Raw genomic sequence first — 12,448 nt, forward strand, 5'->3', positions numbered from 1 at the left:
CCTCTTGTTTTCTCCTTGCCTTGCCTGCTAGGGTACCGTGAGCTTCTTGAGCTTTCGTGGTGTGTCTGCAGTATGAACTCTTCCCCTTGCAGTTGGGAAGAGTTGAAGGTGTTCATGGGAAATGGAGCAAAACTGTTGGGAGAAGTAGTTGATTGGGGAACTTTGGGATTTCAGGAATGAACTTTTAAAGAGGTGTTTTTTTGTTTTTTTTTTCAAAAAGATATTTCTAGAAAGACTAAAGAGGGTGATTATGAAAATTAAATAGTATAAGGCCTAGGAAGTGCTTAGCACAGGGTCTGGGCACCTGAAAATTGCTCAATAAATTATTATTATTGTTATTATTATTAAGTTGCAGGCATACTCATCTTGTATGTGATTCATTGTAAACCCCTCAAAGGGATTTGGGAAACAACTTTTTAAAGGGGGCTTTAATTGCTTCAGGAAAGTTGCAGGAAAGGACACCTTATATGGCCTGCATCTAGGATCTAGGACCAACAACAAAGCCCCAAAACAAATAAAGGTGGCCCAAGGTGAGCTGGTGATGCTGTTGGCAGTACAAAGGAGTATGAGTTCCATGAGGATTTGACCACTCCCTGTCTGTTGTATCTTGAGACAGTCCTGCTCAAAAGTGAACTTTGGAGGCCAATAAGCCTCATGACCTCTCCAAATCGATTTGGTTTTTGTCTCCCCTAAATAGATCACCATAGAGAAACTGATGCATCTCTATGGGGGTCAGAGCAGTGGACATTCAGGGTCAAGAGGGAGAGCTAAAACTTAGTTCTAACAATGTTTGTGTCTTTATTTTTCCCTTACCCCTCAGGACCGCACCCCACTGCCATGGTTTATCTGAGTAAAGGCGTTCACTCTCTCACCATCCCCAGCCCCACCCATGCATACACCAAATGTGGCATTCATGTGGTGCTGCACTCATGTGTAACCTGGCTCTTTCTAGCAAAGCTGGAATGGAGCAAGTATTTTTTTACTTCTGCCTCTCACTCCTTCCATTGTCCTCTTCATTCCCCCTGGTGCTACTTTTCGAGGCCTTAACCCTGTTCTTTCACTTTTCCCTGGACCCCCCACTAGGTGGTGTCACCTGGGCAACTCAACTAAACTATTGTATATTTTATTTCTTTTAGGACAATTCCTCTGCCAAGACAGTGTTGCCTCAAATTCTGGAATCGAAGGTGATTTTTATTTTATACAAAGACAAAAGCAAATATTCACTGAACATTTATTGTATACTGGACATGGTTCTTGATGTTTTATATGTGTTTATATCATTTAATTTTCATACAAACCTGATGTTTATTTAATATAATTTAATATAAATATATTTAATAAATATAAATATTTAATACAACAATTATTTAATATTACCCCTCATTGCAGGAAGTATTGACATAAAGGCTATTCCTACTCATGAGAGGTGGAATACAAGTTTAATTTTCAGCCTTCTTCTAGATTCTGTAAAGAGATACTGAGACAAGTGCCCATCAACAGACGATTGGCTATACACACACGCACTGGAATATTACTCAGCCATTAAAAAGAATGAAATATTGCCATTTGCAACAATGTGGATGGATCTAGAGAATATTATGTTAGTGAAATAAGTCAGATAGGGAAAGACAAATACTATACGATATCACTTATATGTGGAATCTGAAAAATAATATAAATCAATCTATACACACAACAGAAACAAACTCACAGCCAAAGAAAACAAACTTATGGTTACCAAAGCGGGTGGGGGGAGGGACAAATGAGGAGTATGGGATTAACAGATACATAAAATAGATACCTGAAACTAGCAAAATATTGTAAATCAACTCTACTTCAATAAGAAAAAAGAGGTCCTGAGCCACTTACCAGTCCAGGATACTGAACCATTGTGATAGTTGCTCTCCCCTCTAATTTTTTTTTCCTGAAATGCCTACAGTCCATCAGAATGGACTATGGTTACTTGACTCGCTGCATTTCTATCTAAACAGATGAAGGGTGAGAAGCAGACAAAAGAGAAGCAACACCTTAAAGATATGCCTTCGCCTATAACGTGGAGGCCAAGCTGGAGACAAGTAGGAAATCAAAGCAGTAATTAGGCCAATACAATATGAAAGTAAGAGGTATGGGGCAGCTGACTCTGAACATGTGTTTTGGGCCCAACAGGAGTCTAAACGTCAAAGTTGGTTACAGCAAAGCCTGTTTAGCAGCAGCTCTGGCTACAGAGAATGATGTGAAAAGATCAGGTGAACACCCACCAGACATCACAGCTACATCTGCTCACACAGATGGCAACACCATCAGCGGCATCATTCTTAAACAGGAAGGCCAGTGACAAGACAGGAAGGCCAGTGACAAGTGCATCACAAACTAGTAGCATAAGAAGAGATCAATGGCTCTCTTAAATCCAGAGCAGAGAAAAATAAGGAGCAAGTTTACTAGTCACATTTTTATTGGTCAAAATCAATCCTTTTTATTGATTGATTGTCTATTATTAATTAAAGCTGCAAGTCTGTATTGTTGAATTAAAATGTGTGCATGTTCCTACATTTGTGTATTAATCTTATGCATTTTATCATTCCATAGCAGGAGCCCACTTAGGTTATATTTCTGTAATTAACTCAAACATAAGGTGAATGAATTACCCTTCACAGCAGAAGTCAAAGCAGACTGTTCGTTCAGGAATTTACTCAATGTTTTCACCTCCTCAGTTTATCAGTTTACTGAATGTTCTACCCTTTTATAGATATTAGCTACTGTTTCATCATCAGCTATAACATTTTTGTGAGTCAAAGACCAGTGTTGAACAGGATAATCTATTTTTGAATCAAACTGTTGAAAGTAACTCAAATTGTCCATCCCTAGAAAATAAAAATGAAGTAAATCTGATGGACATGCTTAGATCTATTCTATATCCTTCTTAAGTAGCATTTAAAGTGCTTCAGGCAATGCTCACACTCAAGCCCACTGGTGCTTCTCTTTGAACAGTATTTTCAAAAGCAAAGGCTCCTGTTGCATTGCGAGCTGGAACTCCTTTGAAGCACAAACAATGCATTTCACTATCTTATATAACAGCTGTTATCTCCCCTCTTTGTGGAGATGTATTTCTTTTCAGAGGCAAACACAAGGACATCTCCTTAGTTGAGTATTAGCAGTAATCGAAGTGCAGAGGATCACAGAAATCTTGATAAGTACAACACCTTGTTCCCCAGGACCCTGTAGACTGTCACCTCGCCAGGCTTTCTCCTTAGCGTCGTTGTCACATATTCTGTGAGTGAAGCTTCTCATCTGCCTTCACTCCCATCAGGCAAGTATTGTCTAGGTGTAGCGCTGATGACTGAATTCTGGTTTACATGCAAACACAAGGAGTCAATGTCATTGGATAGTGAGGCTGTGATGAGGTTAACTTCAACCACCATCCCTGAGGACACTCTAGTCCCACCTTCACTGAGTTCACTGCCAGCAGGACCCCCACTGCTTTGCATACAAATATAATACCACACTATTTCTGTGGGACAGAAATCCCAGAAAGATACGAAGTAATTTCTGCCTGTCTATAAGCCTTCCCACTGGACAATGCAAAAGTGTGTAAAATTACATTTCTATTTCCTTGCCTTTCCATTTTAAGGATGACATTTATATTCACCATCAGAGAGAGAAGAAAAACTTCCAGAACAAAAAAAAATCGACCTTTTCTTCTTTTTCCTTTTCACAGCTTCATGGCATGCATAAAAACTAAGCCCTAGGTTATAATATAACTTCCTGGCTTTCACTGCACTTAGGAATGTTTTTCAGAATTTACACTTCTTAATATACTAAGATGGTAGTACTACCCTCTGATGGATACCAACCTGGCATATGAAACCACTGTGATGTTTGTTCTCCCCTTTAATTTCCTATAATGTCTACAGTTCATTTTCATGGCCATAATCTTATAATGTGCTCATTGTTCAAACAGCTATCTTCCAAGATCACATTTTCAAGGTAACAGTATTACTCAGAGGAGTTATTTAATTAGGGCACAGGGCAGTATCTCAACTCCTGTAGCTGTTTCTGTTAAGTTTCCTCAAGCTTTGCTTCTAGTTATGCACATCCATTCTGAGAGTTCACTGTGAGCTGAGAAAATCGAGACAAGGTAGGCCAGAATTTGGAACTATTTGTTATAGTTAACTTGCCATGTTTTGCAACCATCCCCATAAATCAGTTTTAGAACAGTTCCATCACCCCAGTAAGATCACTAATGCACATCTACAATTAATCCCCATTCCCACACCCACTCCCTAGGCAACCACTAAGCTACTTTCTGTCTCTCATAGCTTTGCCTTTTCTGGATATTTCATATAAATGGAATCATACAATATGTATTCGTTGTGTCTGATTTCTTTCACTGAGCATCATGTTTTTGAAGTTCATCCGTGTCATAACATGTATTTGTAGTTCATTCCTTTAATTGCTAAATAGTATTCCATTGTATGGACATATGACATTTTGTCTGCCTGTTTGCCAATTGATGGACATTTTGGTTGTTTCCAATGTTTGGTGATTATGAATAATGCTAAGAACATTTGTTTACAAGTTTTTGTGAGGACATAGGTTTTCATTTTTCTTGGATAGATATGGCACTTTTTAAAAAACGGCTTTATTGCATTATAATTGACATATAATAAACTGAATATAATTAAAGTATACAATTTAATCTGTTTTGACATATGTATACACCTGTCAAGACATCACCACAACCAAGGTAATGAACATATCCTTTAACCCCAAACAATCCTTCATGTTGCTTTGTATCTTGCTTTCTGTCCTTTTAGATTCGTTTTCATTTTCTAGATTTTATGTCAGTGGAATTATAAAGCATGTGCTATTTTTTTTTGTCTTACTTCCTTCACTCAGCATAATTATTTTCTCATTTTTCCATGTTGCAGTGTATATCAATAGCTCATTTCTTTCTTTCTTTCTTTTTTATTTTTATTTCTTTTTGCTGTACGCGGGACTCTCACTGTTGTGGCCTATCCCGTTGCGGAGCACAGGCTCCGGACACGCAGGCTCAGCGGCCATGGCTCACGGGCCCAGCCGCTCCGCGGCATGTGGGATCTTCCCGGACCGGGGCACGAACCCGCGTCCCCCGCATCGGCAGGCGGACTCTCAACCACTGCGCCACCAGGGAAGCCCTCATTTCTTTTTTTTAAATTGCTGAGTAATAGTTTACCTGCATATACCTCAGTTTATCATTCATCTGTTGATGGGTATTTAGGTTGTTTCCATTTTTTTGCTATTACAACAAAGCTGCTTTGAACATTTACATTTGTATGAACATACGCTTTTTTTCTTTTGGGTAAAATCTCAGGAATGGAACAGCTTCATTACATTGTAGGCATATGATTAACTTTGTAGGAAACTGCCAAATCGTTTTCCAAAGCGGTTGTTTCATTTTACATTCTCACTGGCAGTGCACTGAGGATTTCTGTTCCTCCAGATTCTTGACACCTTGATATGGTCAGTCTTTTTCATTTTAGACATTCTAATATGTGTGAAGTGAGGCTGCACTGTGGTTTTAATTTGCATTTCCCTAATGACCAACGATGTCGAATATCTTTTCATGTGCTTATTTGTCATCTGTGTGTCTTCTGTGGTGAAGCACCTGTTAAAACTTTTTTATCATTAAAAAAAATTAGGTTGTTTGCTTTCTGCGTATTGAATTTTGAGAGTTCTTTATAAATTCTAGATACAAGTCCTTTATCAGGTATATGCTTTGCAAATATCTTCTTCCATATGTGGCTTGTCATTCCATGAATCAAAAGAAAGCTGGAACATCTATATTAATATCAGACAAAATAGATTTCACAGCGAAGAATATTACCAGGGATAAAGAAGTTCATTTCATAATGGTAATAGGGTCAATTTATCAAGAGGACATAGCAATTCTAAACATTTATGCAGCTAATAACAGAGATTCAAAATACATGAAGCAAAAATTGCTAGAATGGCAAGGAGAAATAGGCACAATGGTATTTGGAGATTTTAATACCCCTATCTCAGTAATTCATAGAATAAAATGGCAGAAAATCATGAAGGATATAGTAGACTTGACTGACAGCGCCAACCTACTTCACCTGAATTTTTGTGTTCTCCCCAGATTTATATATTGAAGCCCTAGGCCCCAATATGATGATATTTGGAGGTGGGGCCTTTGGGAGGTAATTAGGTTTAGATGAGGTCATGAGAGGAGGGCCCCCGTGATGCGATCAGCGTTGTTATTAAAAAAAAGGAAGAGAAACTAGGGCTCTCTCTCTTTCTCTGCCACATGAAGACACAGTGAGAAGGCAGCTATCGACAAGCCAAGAAAAAGGTCCTCACCAGGAACTGAATTCGGGCACCTGGATCTTGGTCTTCCCAGACTCCAGAATGGTGAGAAATAAAAGTCTGTTGTTCAAGCCACCCAGTCTGCGCTATTTTATTATGGTGTACTAAGCTATAACAAAAGCAGACTAAGACAGTCCAATTCCCAATTCCGCTGTGAATTTGCTAAAGTATAACAATGACTCTCTTGGTTGCAGGTGGAGAAAGTAAAGACTTGAATTATCTTAAGTGAAAAGAGAAACTTATTTAAAGAAAATACTAGGTATATGGATAGGGACTTGAGTTACACAGATGTATGCATTTGCCAAAACTCACTGAATGCTACACTTAAAGTCTGTGCATCTTACTATATGTAAATTTTACCTCAATAAGTAAACAATAATTGAACTCTGCTTAATGATATGTATGCTAAAGTGTTCAGGGTTTTAGTGAAGTGATATTTGCAACTTAAGCTAAAATGCATGAAAAATAAGATGATTTTATGGATAAGGGATGGATAGATAGGTATGTGATAAGGCAAATACAGCAAAATGTTCACTGTAGAATCTAGGTGGTAGATACGAGTGTTCACTGTAAAATTATTTCAACATTTATATATGTGAACATTTCCATCAGAAAATGTTGGGTCAAGAACCCAAGAACAAGGCTATGGCTGGACCTCTACAATAATAGAAACATCGGGATGTTCTTCCTCTCTCATTTATTTCCCTCTTTGGGTCATCTCAGCCTCCTTTCTCTCTATGGCAGAGTAGCTTCCTCTATGTGGCCAAAAACACGAGCACTAAGATCTCCCCAGATGTACATCTTATGGATTCAGTACCAGAGAGAGACTGGCCAAATATTCCTCCTGTTTCCAAATCCAAATATCCATGAGGAAAGACTCATTGACCCAGCTTGGGTCAGGCACTCATTTTTGGGCCAATCAATGTGGCCAGGAGGACAGGGCTGTATGAATAAATGGTATCTGTTTAGAAAATATGAGATAAATGACAGAGTTTAAGGGTGTGGAGAGAGAGAGCCTTCAACAATAGGCTTTTCCTGGAAGAAAGTAGTCTGGAATCAGACCAAACAACAGGTGCCAATTCCAGCAACATAAAAATGAGAAGGACCCACATCACTGACATCATTGAGTTTACCTCCAAGCAAAGAAAAAATAAAAAAGAGTAGCAAACTACATACACTCAGCCAAAGTCGTCAACAAAATTTGTTCCTGCAGTTATCTCCCTCAAGCCCAATCTGAACAGTGTTCTGATTTTTTTCCTGGCACATAAATAAGGTTCTAGGCATTAAGTAATATGTTAATGAAAGGTCTCAAGATGAAAGCTCAAATCCAAAGTGTAGAATATGTGACAGTGCTTTTTGCTGTGAAAAGCACTGAACTAATAATGAGTAAGGACAAAGTTACTCCAACCTCTGCTTAGGGAAGTCTCAAAAAAAAAAAAAAAAAAAAAGAAGTTCAGAAGATGTATATAGAGACACATTCTTTCCAGAAGGTGGTGGAAATATTTGCTTGATACAAATTTCCAAATCTGTGGCTTGCCAACTAATACTTATTAATTAACACCAACTGAATGATGAATTTGAATTTGTGAAAAGTAAGGATCACATAGTATGTGAATTACGTGGTATAATTAAAAGGCAAAACACTGATTAACAAAGTGTTATCAGAAAATGTCCCATTGAGAGCACCTGCTTTAGTGAAAGAATCTTGAAAACTTTTCATTTTAAGATATATGTGTTTTCTACGTGCTTTTGTTGAACTGAATCTCCACACGAGTTGCTGACATCTTAGTAATACTTTCAGTCTAAAAGTCCATTCTCATTTAGCTGTCTGGACCTCATGAGGTAAGCAGGCTTCAAGGCTTGCCAGACAGAGATTGGGAGCCCACTGAGTGGCAGGAGGAACTAAAATCAATATACTAAAAATCAATATACTTGATTTCTAATATACCAAGCAACTAGTAACCGCTGATTTAAATTGGACCAGTTCTTAATCACTAAATTTTAAGGGTTTTGTTTTGCCATAGGGCAAAAATTACATGGAAAAAAACCCTTCCTATTGTATTTAGGCTCTTAGGGATAATGGTTATGAGGGGCTGGGGGCAGGGAACACAGTGATCCCAACCTGCTGATTTTGGCTTAGTTCAATTCCAATATAAAATTTATAATTTTTTAATTTTTGACTGTTTCAATTGGAAAAGTGTCTCTCTACCTATCTATCTATCTTACAAACATACACACACACACACACAAACAGATATATTTAAGTAAATTATTATGTTTTGTTTTGTTTATCTAGCAAGAACAGATAACTAAACTGAGTTAAAGCTCCGCTCAGAATACTCCCTCCTTCCCTTCCATTTGCCCTGCTTCTGCAACAATGTTTTCGGAGTAAATTAGATTCACTGTATGTTTAAATGAATGTGTTTAACTGTTGGCTCTGCAGGTCCAATTAACTCCTCTACAATTTGGGTGAAAAGAGATTATTATATTATGTTTCTAGCCAATTAGGGTTGCTCTAGTTGAATACTCCCTCTTGTAAACTTAGTTAAAGTTAATAAAACATGGTACTGAAACATATTTCTTGGGAGCAGAAGTCTGGAGGGGAAACAGAAGAAAAATGCTGAGTACAAAGTGTTTGAAGGTATTTTATTATTATTTTTGCCATTATTATTATTATTACACACATGAAGTATCTTTAATGGGACACAACATGGTAAGGTTGAAGCACTGGGAACACAGCGTTGGGAAAGAACAGTCAGAACCCTAATGTCAGTTCTGTGGATGCTGAATCACAAACTCTTGGACTTCATACTCCCTAATCTGGGAAGTAGAAATAATAATCCTGTTGCCCTGAGGACCCAATGATACAGTGAATACAATGTGCTTTGAAAAGCATGAATTGTGAGTTAGAGATTATAAAATAGAGTTAAGATACTATGTGGTCTTTCTGGAAGTATTTTAAAATCTACAAGGAGATTTAGTCTTCTCAACATATATGTTCCCAAGAAAATATTTATAAGCAGAAGTTTTGTGAACAAAACCTGAGTTTAGCTGAGCCAAAGGTATATAATCAGCCCTCTCCCTCCCCTGGTCTAATTATAACATAAGCGAAAACTGGGTTTGTAAAAGGCAAAGGCAAAGTAAAATCATTTCTGCAAAAGCAAATAGTTTTTCACAGTAGTTGGGATGGATCTTCAGGACAAGTAGAGGAGGATCCTTGAGAAAACTGCAGCCAAATGAGACAGGTCTGCTTTGAGCCACTATCTGCAGAAGGTCCAGTGAGCCCATAACTTTGAGCACCAGGACCAATCAAGAAGCCCCATGGATTGGGAGTTTGGGATTAATAGATGCAAACTATTATATATAGAATGGATAAACAGCAAGGTCCTACTGTATAGCACAAGGAACTATAATCAATATCCTGTGATAAACCATAATGTAAAAGAATACCAAAAAAATGTATATATATGTGTAACTGAATCACTTTGCTATACAGCAGAAATTAACAGAACATTGTAAGTCAACTATACTTCAATGAAAAAAATAAAGACAATTTCATGCCCAAGACATTTGACACTGAATTATTGACCCTCACTTCATTCATTCAGTGAAAATAATTCAGTGTCTACATTGTGATAGTGTTGGGAAAGAGTCAGCTAGACAAGAATGCTTACGCCATAAAGCTGATGAGAGAGAGAGAGAGAGAGAGAGAGAGAGAGAATAAATAGACACAAGGTAGACTAAACCTGAGGATCTCAAATCAAAAGAGGCTGAAGACATCTGAAATGATCTGATCTTTATATTCCCTACCATTACTCTAGACAAAGGAGGTGTTTTATTTCCCAAGAAAGAGAGGATCAGATAATTTTAAAAATTTGCTGTACAGCAGAAATTAACACAACATTGTAAATCAACTATACTTCAATAAAATAAGTTAAAAAAAAGGCCCAGACCTTGGCCAACAGTCCAAGGGCCAACAATGGTGATGGACAATCCTCCCAGCAACACTTCAAAGTAGATGCTATTATCCACAATTCTCAGATAAGGAATACATGCCAAGGATGCACTGCTGGAAAGTGAAGAAAAATAAGTTTGACCCAGGTTCTACCTGGGGAATCCACAGTCTATGTTCTTTCGAACCCAAAAGTGGGCATTCTTCCTCAGAGGAGAGTTGGCCTTCCTCTGACTCTCTGGGGGGCTTGTTCCCCCTTTCCCACCCAGCCTTAACCCAAAGGCTGCTTCCTTGCCTGGGCTCTTGCTTTTGGAAAAGCATCCACAAGTTCTTGATCACAAGCTGCGAAAATCAAAATGTTCCATGAAGACCCTTAGAAACCTAACAAAATTATGCAAGTCAATATGTAAAGCATTATATAATTTACTATTATTATTTCCTGAAATGTGATTTTTTTCCCTCAAAGTAATTACATGTTTATGAAGGAAATTCTTATGCTGTAATTTGGTCCAAAGAAAATCTAAAGAGCGTAATCAGTGTACCGAGTGCTTAACGACTCCTCAAGTGACTTAAGAACACTACTTTAAATAATTCGCCAGATTGCAGTTCTCAAGAACATGCAAGGCTCTCTTGATGGTCTTCTTCAAGTGCCATCTGTGTCAGCGAAGCCACAGAACTCCAGCATTTGTGTGAGTCCTATCTCAGGCTTTCAGTTAAAGACCCAGCAGCAGATATGTAAAGTCTGACTTCCCCCTTTTATTATTTTTTAACATCATTATTGGAGTATAATTGCTTTACAATGTTGTGTTAGGTTCTGCTGTATAACAAAGTGAAAAGGCTATGTGCATACATATATCCCCATACCATACGTTTACGGTTTTCTCAGAGTATATGCCCAGTAGTGGGATAGCTGGGTCATATGGTAGTTCTAGCTTTTAAGGACCTCCATACTGTTCTCCACAGTGGCTGTATCAATTTACATTCCCACCAACAGTGCAAGAGGATTCCCTTTTCTCCACACCCTCTCCAGAATTTATTGTTTGTAGATTTTTTTACGATGGCCATTCTGACTGGTGTGAGGTGATACCTCACTGTAGTTTTGATTTGCATTGCTCTAATGGTTAGTGATGTTGAACATCCTTTCATGTGTTTGTTGGCAATCTGTATGTCTTCTTTGGAGAACTTTCTATTTAGGTCTTCTGCCCATTTTTGGATTGGGTTGTTTGTTTTTTGATATTGAGCTGCATGAGCTGCCTGTATATTTTGGAGATTAATCCTGTGTCAGTTGTTTCATTTACAAATATTTTCTCCCATTCTTAGGGTTGTCTTTTCATCTTGTTTATGGTTTCCTTTGCTGTGCAAAAGCTTTTAAGTTTCATTAGGTTCCATTTGTTTATTTTTGTTTTTATTTCCACTTCTCTAGGGGGTGGGTCAAAAAGGATCTTGCTGTGATTTGTCATAGAGTATTCTGCCTACGTTTTCCTCTAAGAGTTTTATAATGTCTGGCCTTACATTTATGTCTTTAATGCATTTTGAGTTTGTTTGTGGATGGTGTTAGGGAGGGTTCTAATTTCATTCTTTTACATGTAGCTGTCCAGTTTTCCCAGCACCATTTATTGAAGAGGCTGTCTTTTCTCCATTGTACACTCTTGCCTCCTTTATCAAAAATAAGGTGACCATATGTGCGTGGGTTTATCTCTGGGCTTTCTATCCTGTTCCATTGATCTACATTTCTGTTTTTGTGCCAGTACCATACTGTCTTGATTACTGTAGTTTGTAGTATAGTCTAAAGTCAGGGAGCCTGATTCCTCCATCTCCTTTCTCAAGATTGTTTTGGCTATTCAGGTTCTTTTGTGTTTCCATACAAATTGTGAAATTTTTTGTTCTAGTTCTATGAAAAATGCCATTGGTAGTTTGATAGGGATTGCACTGAATCTGTAGATTGCTTTGGGTAGTATGGTCATTTTCACAATGTTGATTCTTCCAATCCAAGAACATGGTATATCTCTCTGTCTGTTTGTATCATCTTTAATTTCTTTCATCAGTGTCTTATAGTTTTCTGCATACAGGTCTTTTGTCTCCTTAGGTAGGTTTATTCCTAGATATTTTATTCTTTCTGTTGCAATGGTA

Source organism: Phocoena phocoena, chromosome 16, assembly GCF_963924675.1.
Source record: "Phocoena phocoena chromosome 16, mPhoPho1.1, whole genome shotgun sequence".
Lineage (NCBI taxonomy): Eukaryota > Metazoa > Chordata > Mammalia > Artiodactyla > Phocoenidae > Phocoena > Phocoena phocoena.